This window comes from Oratosquilla oratoria, chromosome 24 (genome assembly GCF_046742065.1).
Source record: "Oratosquilla oratoria isolate Oo_2021 chromosome 24, ASM4674206v1, whole genome shotgun sequence".
Lineage (NCBI taxonomy): Eukaryota > Metazoa > Arthropoda > Malacostraca > Stomatopoda > Squillidae > Oratosquilla > Oratosquilla oratoria.
In genome coordinates this window covers 38,221,071-38,231,070 of record NC_134800.1, presented here as the reverse complement: position 1 = coordinate 38,231,070, position 10,000 = coordinate 38,221,071, and the positions used below count along the sequence as shown (strand labels likewise).

Sequence of the window (10,000 nt, the reverse complement as noted above, 5' to 3'; positions counted from 1 at the left end):
CCTCTTCGTCTTTGTAGCTTTTACGAGCATTCCTGCCCGTGGGAACTCAAACAAAACGACTAGTTGAGTGACACTCTATGTCTGGGAACGTGTATGGTAAAGTGTTGTTTCGGTCGACAATAGCATTATTCTATTGATTTATTTATCTTCTTATTTATCTATTTTTATTTCTATTTTTATTAATTTATATATTCATTTATTTATCTATTCATCCATCTATTTCTTAATTTATTTATTCATTTTGATAAGTTGAAACTATTATTCTTGTGATGGATATTTGAATCAGTTTCTAGGTTTAGTGTCGAGCAAATGTCTAAGTTGTGATTGTAATTCGTGAAATAGTTTTATCTAGATATATACAAACAACAATTCTAGCAGACTATTACTATACATAGATGTGATGGATTTCTTTTACTATTATTATTTTTCTTTCTCATTCTTGTAGACAGAGGATTTAATTCATCCACCATTGACCTCCATCCGAGGACCCCGTCACGTTAATAGGAAGAAAAAAAAAAAAAAAAAAAAAAAAAAAAAAAAAAATTACCGACGGACTCTCGTATGGAGGGGAGGGCGAAAAAGATATCGACGAACCATTGTATCGAAGACTCTAAAAATTGAGACTAATTTTTAAGAGCCGTCTCCTCCGGCATTCGACCTGAGGGTGATTAGGGTCTTTCACGGTTTTCTTAAAAAGGAGACTGTCAAAAGGTCTCTAAAGGTTTACAAGGGACTCAGGTACCTGCCCAAGGATCAACAATCTAGAGTGATAGGGTCTTCATGAAACCCAGGTCAGATGTTACGGGTCTAGTGAAATGTGCTGTTTAAATCTTCTATGTTATTTATAATGAATGTTTACATATCTGTATGTATGTATGTATGTTTGTATGTATGTGTGTATGTTGTATGTATGTATGTTTATATCTATGGTATATCTGTAGGATTGACGCGCGCGTCTACATGCGCACACGCGAAAGCACACACACACACACACACACACATACACACACACACACACACACACACACACACACACACACACACACACACACACACACACACACACACACACACACACACACACACACACACACACACACACACACACACACACACACACACACACACACACACACACACACACACACACACACACACACACACACGACTCGATGACGCGGTGGTAGCGTTCGCGGTCGCCACTACGACGGTCTGGATTCGAATCCCGCCCAGGGGTGAAATATTTTCAGTATCGCTGCGCTGCGATTCGTTACTTCAACTCTCGTTGGCGGGGAGTTAGGTGTTTGTGTGCGTGTAAGGTCACAGCATTACCCATAGATCGGTCACATATGAGCTCTGAGCTCTCTTCCGGTAGGTAATAGCTGTCGGTCACGATCCCAACACGTGATCCAAGACCATTTGAATCACACACACACACACACACACACACACACACACACACACACACACACACACACACACACACACACACACACACACACACACACACACACACACACACACACACACGGGTGTCCCTCAGTTGTATAAAATCACCTAGAAACATACTGAATGAAAGACTGATAGAGTAAAATGCCGCAAAAGGCTGGAGATCGGGTTGGAGCTTCCCATCAGCTGGATAAAATCGCCTGGTGGCAGGTAGAATAAGTGACAAGTGTAGTGTAAGGGTTAAATGCTGTCGAATGAAATCGCCTGGCGACAGCTATACTGCCATGTTTAGTAGTTTCCAGATCGAAGTGGAGAGGTTAATCGAGTTAGCATAATGGAGTTAAATTTAACTCGTTCACTGAATTGAGTATTTTTTTTTTTTTTTTTTATCCTCCATTCCTGCTATTCGTGGTTCTGTCTATATTTTTCATTTTCTCTAATTTTTTTTTTAATCTTTTCTCTCATCCTCGTGTTTCCATGTTTTTATCTTTTCTTTATTTCTCTTGTGCTTTCGCTTTTTGGTATTTTTTTCTCTTTCTTTTATTTTTCCTACATTCTCTTTTTTCTGTTGTTTCTTTTGTTTCTTCTCTACCTTGATTTTTCCATTAATTGTATTTATTCATTAATCGATTTCTTTATTTATCTATTTATTCATCTATTCATTCTATTTGATTTTTTCTAGGGTGATTTTGTATCACTGTATAAAAAATTAAAGTTAACAAAAGTCTGTCATACAAATTAAGAAGGACCACAAAGGAAAGACAAATCGAGTGGTTGGGCCCTCGCTGCTGGATAATACAGTTCTCATCCTTCGGTTTCCTATACTCCAACCCCACCCCCACTTTAAATCGCACATCCACGCCCACCCCACACCCACACTACATCCATCCCACCACTCTACACCCACCCCACCCCATTCCCACTCCTACTCCACTCCACACCCACCTCACACCCACTCCTACCCCACCCCACTCCTACTCCACCCCACTCCTACTCCACCCCACTCTTGCCCCACCCCACACCCACGCCACACCCACACCACACCCATCCCACACCACTCTACACCCACACCACACCCATCCCAGCCACTCTACACCCACAGCATACCCATCCCACACCACACTCTACATCATAACCACCCACCCACCCCACACTTACTCCACACACACTCCACACCCGTCCCACACCCACCCCACACCACTCTACACCCACAGCACACCCATCCCACACCCACTTTACACCACACTCACACCACACCCACTCCAAACCCATCCCACACCATTCTACACCCACCCCACACCCACCACACACACACCTCACACCCACCCCACACCACACCCACCCAACACCCACACCACACCCACCTTACAGCTTCCCCACACCTACATCACACCCATTCATCGCCCCTCGTCCATCTCAGCACCTCGTGGATGAAAGGGTCACAGGTAATGCAGGAGGACACAGCGCTTCCACAGAACAAAGACACTGAAGTGTGTCACAGCGTTTAGGTAGTGTTTTCGTTAATAGAGTATTTTCATCAGGTGGGGCGTTTAGCCCGTAATTTTCTACTTGAAAAAAATAGCCTGGCTAGAAATTGAAGTAAAACAGACCGTTTCCACTTCGATTTTTTCCCGATTTTTTTTTTAAGGGAACGGGGCCCCCAAGGCCCTGTTTGAGAACCACCACCCCACCCCCCTACTCTGTTTTTATTGAGGGCACTATGAGATCCTTGTGGTCTTCACAAACAGAATGGCTTGAGATTGTTTGCGTTTTCTAATACTTGAGCAGTTGCGCCGTCATGCACTTGATCGACTCCTGGGAAACTTGTTCTTCGCGGAAGATTCCATCTTTGCCGGAGTTTCCATACTCCACCTCTCCCCCCCCCTCTCTCTCTCTCTCTCTCTCTCTCTCTCTCTCTCTCTCTCTCTCTCTCTTCTCTCTCTCTCTCTCTCTCTCTCTCTCTCTCTCTCTCTCTCTCTCTCTCTCTCTCTCTCTCTCTCTCTCTCTCTCTCTCTCTCTCTCTCTCTCTCTCTCTATCTCTCCCTCTCTCTCTCATTTACGAGAAGAGTCACCTTTACCCTGTGGACCAGGAGTTCAAGGTGTTAGATTTGAATTATACAGTACCTCGCTGAGGAAATGTGTGTGTGTGTGTGTGTGTGTGTGTGTGTGTGTGTGTGTGTGTGTGTGTGTGTGTGTGTGTGTGTGTGTGTGTGTGTGTGTGTGTGTGTGTGTGTGTGTGTGTGTTTGTATACCGCGGGAGTAAATTTTCTCTTAGGCAGGCTTGGTTAAAAGCAACTGCAAATTCAGCGCTGATCAATTTCTTCTTCAGAGTTTCCAACTTCCTGAAGGTATCCTTTATAGCAAGGGGTAAAGGAAAGAGTAGATTTCCTATTCCGTTCATTATTGGCTTGACGTTTCGACTCTGCCTGAGTCATTATCAAAAGACAAAGATGGAACAAATGCATGGGTTTATATAGTAAAAAGGTGCAGAAATACAGCGCGTGATTGGCCGGAAGGGTGACCTTTTCTCGTCCCCTCATGGCTGAGAGGGCGGGACAGTTTTCCACGTACGCTCATTGGCTAGTTTGTCCGTTCTCTCGAGCCTCGCTACCCCGAGGCTGTAGCGTGATGTTTTCCGTCCTGCCTTTCAGGAGAGGCAAGCCCCAGGCAGGACGGAAAACATCACGCTCTCAGCCTCGGGGTAGCGAGGCTCGAGAGAACGGACAAACCAGCCAATGAGCGTACGTGGAAAACTGTCCCGCCCTCTCAACCATGAGGGGACGAGAAAAGGTCATCCCTCCGGCCAATCATACGCTGTATTTCTGCATGAATATGAGTGTGGGAATGTATAAGTTAGATAACTTTATAACATACAAAATTGTTGATAGCCGCCTCAAACGTCCGGCAGTGCTGAGAGAGTGAAGTCACAATGGACCTGTCCTAATTCCCCTCTAGTGTGCTTTGTTATACATATATATATATATATAGATATATATATATATATATATATATATATATATATATATATATATATATTGTCACTGTTTCCTTACTCTGTACCTTTGAAAATGTCTTAGACAAAAACGTTCAGTCACCTCTCATTTATTTTTCAAAGTGGGTTTATTACACACACACACACACACACACACACACACACACACACATATATATATATATATATATATATATATATATATATATATATATGTGTATAAATATAAATATATGTGTATAAATATATATATATATGTATATATATATATATATATATATATATATATATATGCGAATAAATCACAAAAACACATGATTCACAAAATGTGTAATAAAACCACTTGGAAAACAAAATGAAAGGTGACCGAACGTTTTCGTCTATCTAAGACATTTTCAAAGGTACAGAGTAAGGAAACAGTGACAATATATATATACCAAAAAAGCACACTAGGGGGGATTAGGACAGGTCCATTGTGACCTGACTCTCTCAGCAGTGCCGGACGTTTAAGCCGGCTACTGTAAACAATTTTGTATGTTATAAAGTTATCTAATTTATACATTCACATACTCATATTCATGTTGTTCTCAAATGAAGCTTTTATATATCATAGAATCATGTTATATAAAAGATTCATTTGAGAACAACATGAATATGAGTATGGAAATGTATTAATTAGATAACTTTATAACACAAAATTGTTGACAGTAGCAGCTCCAAACGTCCGGCACTGCTGAGAGAGTGAGGTCACAATGGAGCTGTCCTAATCCCCCTCTCGTGTGCTTCTTTTGTATATATATATATATATATTGTCACTGTTTCCTTACTCTCTACCTTTGAAAATATCTGAAACATACGAATACGTTCGGTCACCTTTCATTTTATTTTCCAAGTGGTTTTATTACATACATACATACATATATATATATATATATATATATATATATATATATATATATATATATATACATGTATGTATGTCTATATACATATATATATATTATATACATATATATACATATATATATATATATATATATATATGTATATATATATATATATATATTATACATATATATACATTCACTATAAACCCACTATCGGAGAAATAATAACGGAAAGTACAGGGTAACTGTATATTTCGACTACTATCTGTAGTCCTCTTCAGCAGAACGAAGAGGACTACAGATAGTAGTCGAAATATACAGTTTCCCTGTATTTTCCGTTATTATTTCTCCGATAGTAGGTTTATAGTGAACCTTTACAAATGTGTTATAACATACCAATTTCCAATATATATACATATATATATATGTATATATATATATATATATATATATATATATATATATATATACATATATATATATATATGTATATATAATGTGTGTGTGTGTGTGTGTGTGTGTGTGTGTGTGTGTGTGTGTGTGTGTGTGTGTGTGTGTGTGTGTGTGTGTGTGTGTCTGTTCCCGCTTGCTCACATGCTCTCATGTGCGTATGTGGTTAGGGTCAGAGCAGAAAACACACTTGTGGATTCCTTTGATAGCACTCTTCAATACGGTGACGTTTGTTGGATTTTTTTTTTTTAGAGGGGGGGGGGACGAAATCATGAGTGGAGGACCCCATCGTGAACAAGGCTTCTATTGGCCGAGGCCCTGTTCTGAACAGCCTCGCCCTCGTGCTGAATAAAATTGTTTGGCGACAATTAGAATGTATAAAAGCGTCACCGCGTTTAAAGATGGTGACGCTTTGACTACCTGTTTTGGTCGGACCGTGTGATGTCACGCGTTATGTGTAATCGCCTCTTTGTATGTGAATGTATGTGTGTATGTATGTATGTATGTATGTATGTATGTATGTATGTATGTATATATGCATATACGTATGCATGTATGTATGTATGAATGTATATATGTGTATATGTAATGTATGTATGGATGTTCGTATGTAATTTATGTATGTATGCATGTATGCATATATCTATGTAATGTATGTATATATGTAGAGTATGTATGTATATGTATGTATGTATGTATATGTGCACAAATACATACACACACAAACAGGCAAGATAGCTTAAATACTTTTTTTTTCTAATCCGCTGAAAAAAGAAAAATGCGTTTGTCATGGGACGATCGCGAAGCAACAAAAGCTTCAAAGATTCAGATCCTATTTAGGACTCGATCAAGGGGATTCGAGTGTTCGAGCGAACAGGTGGAGTGACCACAAAATAGGTTCAAAGGTTCGAGTGGGATATGGGTGACTTCCAAATTCGGCGAATTTAGTTTCGCCAAATTATGTTTCGCCAAATTTTATTTCACCAAATTTTATTTCGCCCAATTTGTATTTCGCCAAATTGTATTTCGCCAAATTGTATTTCACCAAATTTTATTTCGCCAAGTTTTATTTCACCAAATTGTATTTCACCAAAATACATTTTTGCCATTCAGTTTGCCAAGCTCTTTAGATTAGATTATGTCAATTTACGTCAGTTTAGTTTGAGTAAGAGTTTGATTAAACAGGAATTTGGTTCAAATGTTTGGCAAAATTGAATTTGGCTTGCATAATGCGTGTGATGTACGTGTACTACGCACGTAAGGAGGCAAAAGGCAAAGACAGTAAAGGGTGAAAGTCAGCACAAGATAAGGACAGTTCACAATACTCATGACATCACAATTCGTCACTGTCACGTCACGAACCATGACGAGACTGTGACGTCAATAGTTATTTTGTGACGTCACATGATGAATTGGTCTAATCAGTTAGAATAAAATATTTTAAGAAACAACTCACAAAGAAAATATATAGCAACGACTAATCGTTCTGTCTGTGTGACGGTGTGACGTAACTGTGACGGTGATTGTAACGCAGTGTCACTGCCTATGTACGTACCTCAATCACCAATCGACCGACCGACCCGAACGGCCGAGGTATATGAGTTTTGACCGTTTCAACATGAAAAGCTGAAGCTTCAGACGACCTAGGTTTCATATTACTTCGTTTTTTTCATTGCCTTTCGTTTCCCCCGCCGCTATCTCGCGCTGCCAGAGATAGCCTTTGTTATCGTGACCAACGTTAAACGTTGCTCCATATGTATGTGTATATAATATTTTTTCATAGACCTATTCTTTCTTCTAGATATGTGTGGTTTCTAGCTATAAAAAGGGGGAGAGAGAGAAGGAAAATTGAAAGTGTTTGGGGCAAACTGTGATTGAAAAAAAAAAGATCGGGGGGCGTTGACATAGAAGGATATCCCCCCCAAGGGTATACCCCCATTTCCCCCCCGTAATTGGCACCCCTGTTTCAAGTGCGTTGTGCTCAGTGGTGGTATTCGTTCCTGGTGCCTAGCGGTTGCCCACTCATAACGGTTCAGTGGTTCAAGAGGAAGAGTCCTTGTGTTTGCGTGCGTGGTTGCGTGCGTGTTTGCGTGTGTTTTGAGTGCACGTGCGTGATTAACCGGGTTTCCTAACTACTCGTCATTAGCGAGAACCCGATTAAGGAAAACGACTCAACCCCCCCCCCCCTAGACAAGAAGGAGGAGAAGTAAAGGGAGAACAAGGAAAGAAGAAGAAGAAGAAAGTAGAAGAAAAAGAAGAAAAATAGGAGAAATTGCGGTAGGAAGAAGAGAAAAGAAAGTGGGCAGAGGAGGAGGAGGAAGAAGAGGAGAAGGAGGAGGAAGAGGAGGAGAAGGAGGAGGGTGAAAGACTGAGGTGGTAAAGTGTTCAACCTCATCAGACTCGAGACCAAGAGATCCAACCCTCACCACCCTTCACCCACCTCACCTCACCCTACCCCTCTCCCTACCCCCCTTCACCCCCCCCACTCTCCTTACCCCACTTCCAGAACCTTCAGAACATCTGGATTTCGATTTGAAAGGATTTTCCAGAATCCAGATCAACTTCCAGGGCCGTACCGGGTAATGGAAACGAACATCCAGAACATTACATCGTTGGACAGTTCCACGTTGTCGGTAAGTACGATACCATTATGCCATGTTAACCGTACCTTTCCCGGTATATGCACATATACACCCTCCCAGTATAAGCATACAGTATATCATACCCTATCGATGTTATGCATATCCCATATATTTACCTCTTTTTTAATTATCTTGTAGTATATCCATTGTTGGTGTTATATGTGTATTATTTGAGTTCTATATACCTTTATATATATATATGTATGTTTTTTCTTTTGTTTTCGCGTCAGCTGACCAACGCGTTTTTCTGCCGAATTTATATATATACATTTTTCCGAAATATTACGGAAACGCTCAAATGTTTAGTGTAAAAGATATTTGAATAAAAATAAAGTAGAAGAAGACGAGAAGTAACGTTGAAGGAAAGAAAATGAGACAAAATGATAATATTAATATGATCAAACGAGGATCAATAAAAATAAAAAATTAAGGCGAACAATGTGGGCAATACTCCAGCCATTTTTCACTTTGACTCGATTTTTTTTTTTTTTTTTTTTTTTTTTTTTTTTTTTTTTTTTTACTTTTGAATTTCGTCTCCTTTATCCTGTGACATATTTTCCATTTTTTTTTTTTTTTTTTACCTGGCGCCAGTCACTTTTATTCAGCTGAGGGGCTGGATGGGAACAATCAGAGTCTCAAGACAGCTTCTTAGCTGTGCCAGATTAGTTGGCTCCTCATTTTTAGATTTCAGTAAATTCCAGATTATCTTTTTTTATTTATTCTTTATGGATGTAAATAGATCAGCCAGTTTTGTTTTTCCAGTGAGGAAGAACTTTTTTTTTAGATAAAAGAAATAAATTCGCTAAGTTGAACAAAAGTTGAACCACATCACGACAAAGATTGTGTCGAGAACCTCAACATCATACGACACAGTAGGCCTCTGTCACATGACACTTGTCATACCATGGCACATGGCACAATAGATCTCTGCCACGTGACACTAGGAGTGTCGTGTCACGTGACAACAGAGCCCTGTTACATGACACAATAGCCTCCTGCCACATGGTCACAATAAGCCTCTGACACATGACACTAGGAGTGTCGTGTCACGTGACAACAGGGCCCTACTACATGACACAATAGGCTCCTGTCACATGACCGTTGGCATACCGTGTAACGTGACGATATTAACGCCATGTCACGTAACAGAAGTGACAAAAGGAATAGCGAGTCATGCGACAGTAAAAATACATTGTCACACGACAGTAGGACTACCGTGTCATGTGACAGCAGAGAAGTGACATGTTGCATGACAATAAGAATGTTCTGTGACGTGATAATAGGAGAACCGCGTCACGTGATAATAGACCCTTGTCACCGTGGGCCGGATATCCGGTGGTAACGTTATGCCGTTCTTTCAACTTCTTCCTTATCCGACTTACGTTCATCTTCCTTATCCGACTTACGTTCATCGCCATCCAACAGGAACGTCCAAGTCAACGTTCATTTTGTTGAGAATCTAAGAATTATCATTCCAATATCAGGAATCTCAATTATTAGCAACTTTCCAAAATTCGAAAAAATAACTTTGGAAAACCCCGGATATCAAGAAACACATTAGAATCATGTGGTCTGTTTTC

The 10,000-nt window shown here is 40.1% G+C and overlaps 1 protein-coding gene across 1 annotated transcript in view; it reads left to right on the top strand.

The window, feature by feature from the left end:
* Nucleotides 1-10,000, top strand: part of LOC143038566 (uncharacterized) — a 289,844-nt gene that overhangs the window by 14,919 nt on the left and 264,925 nt on the right. Inside the window, exon 2 of the mRNA XM_076207937.1 lies at nucleotides 7,580-8,411. The gene's annotated coding sequence lies outside the window, so the exon portion shown is untranslated. The remainder of the gene's footprint in view (nucleotides 1-7,579; nucleotides 8,412-10,000) is intronic.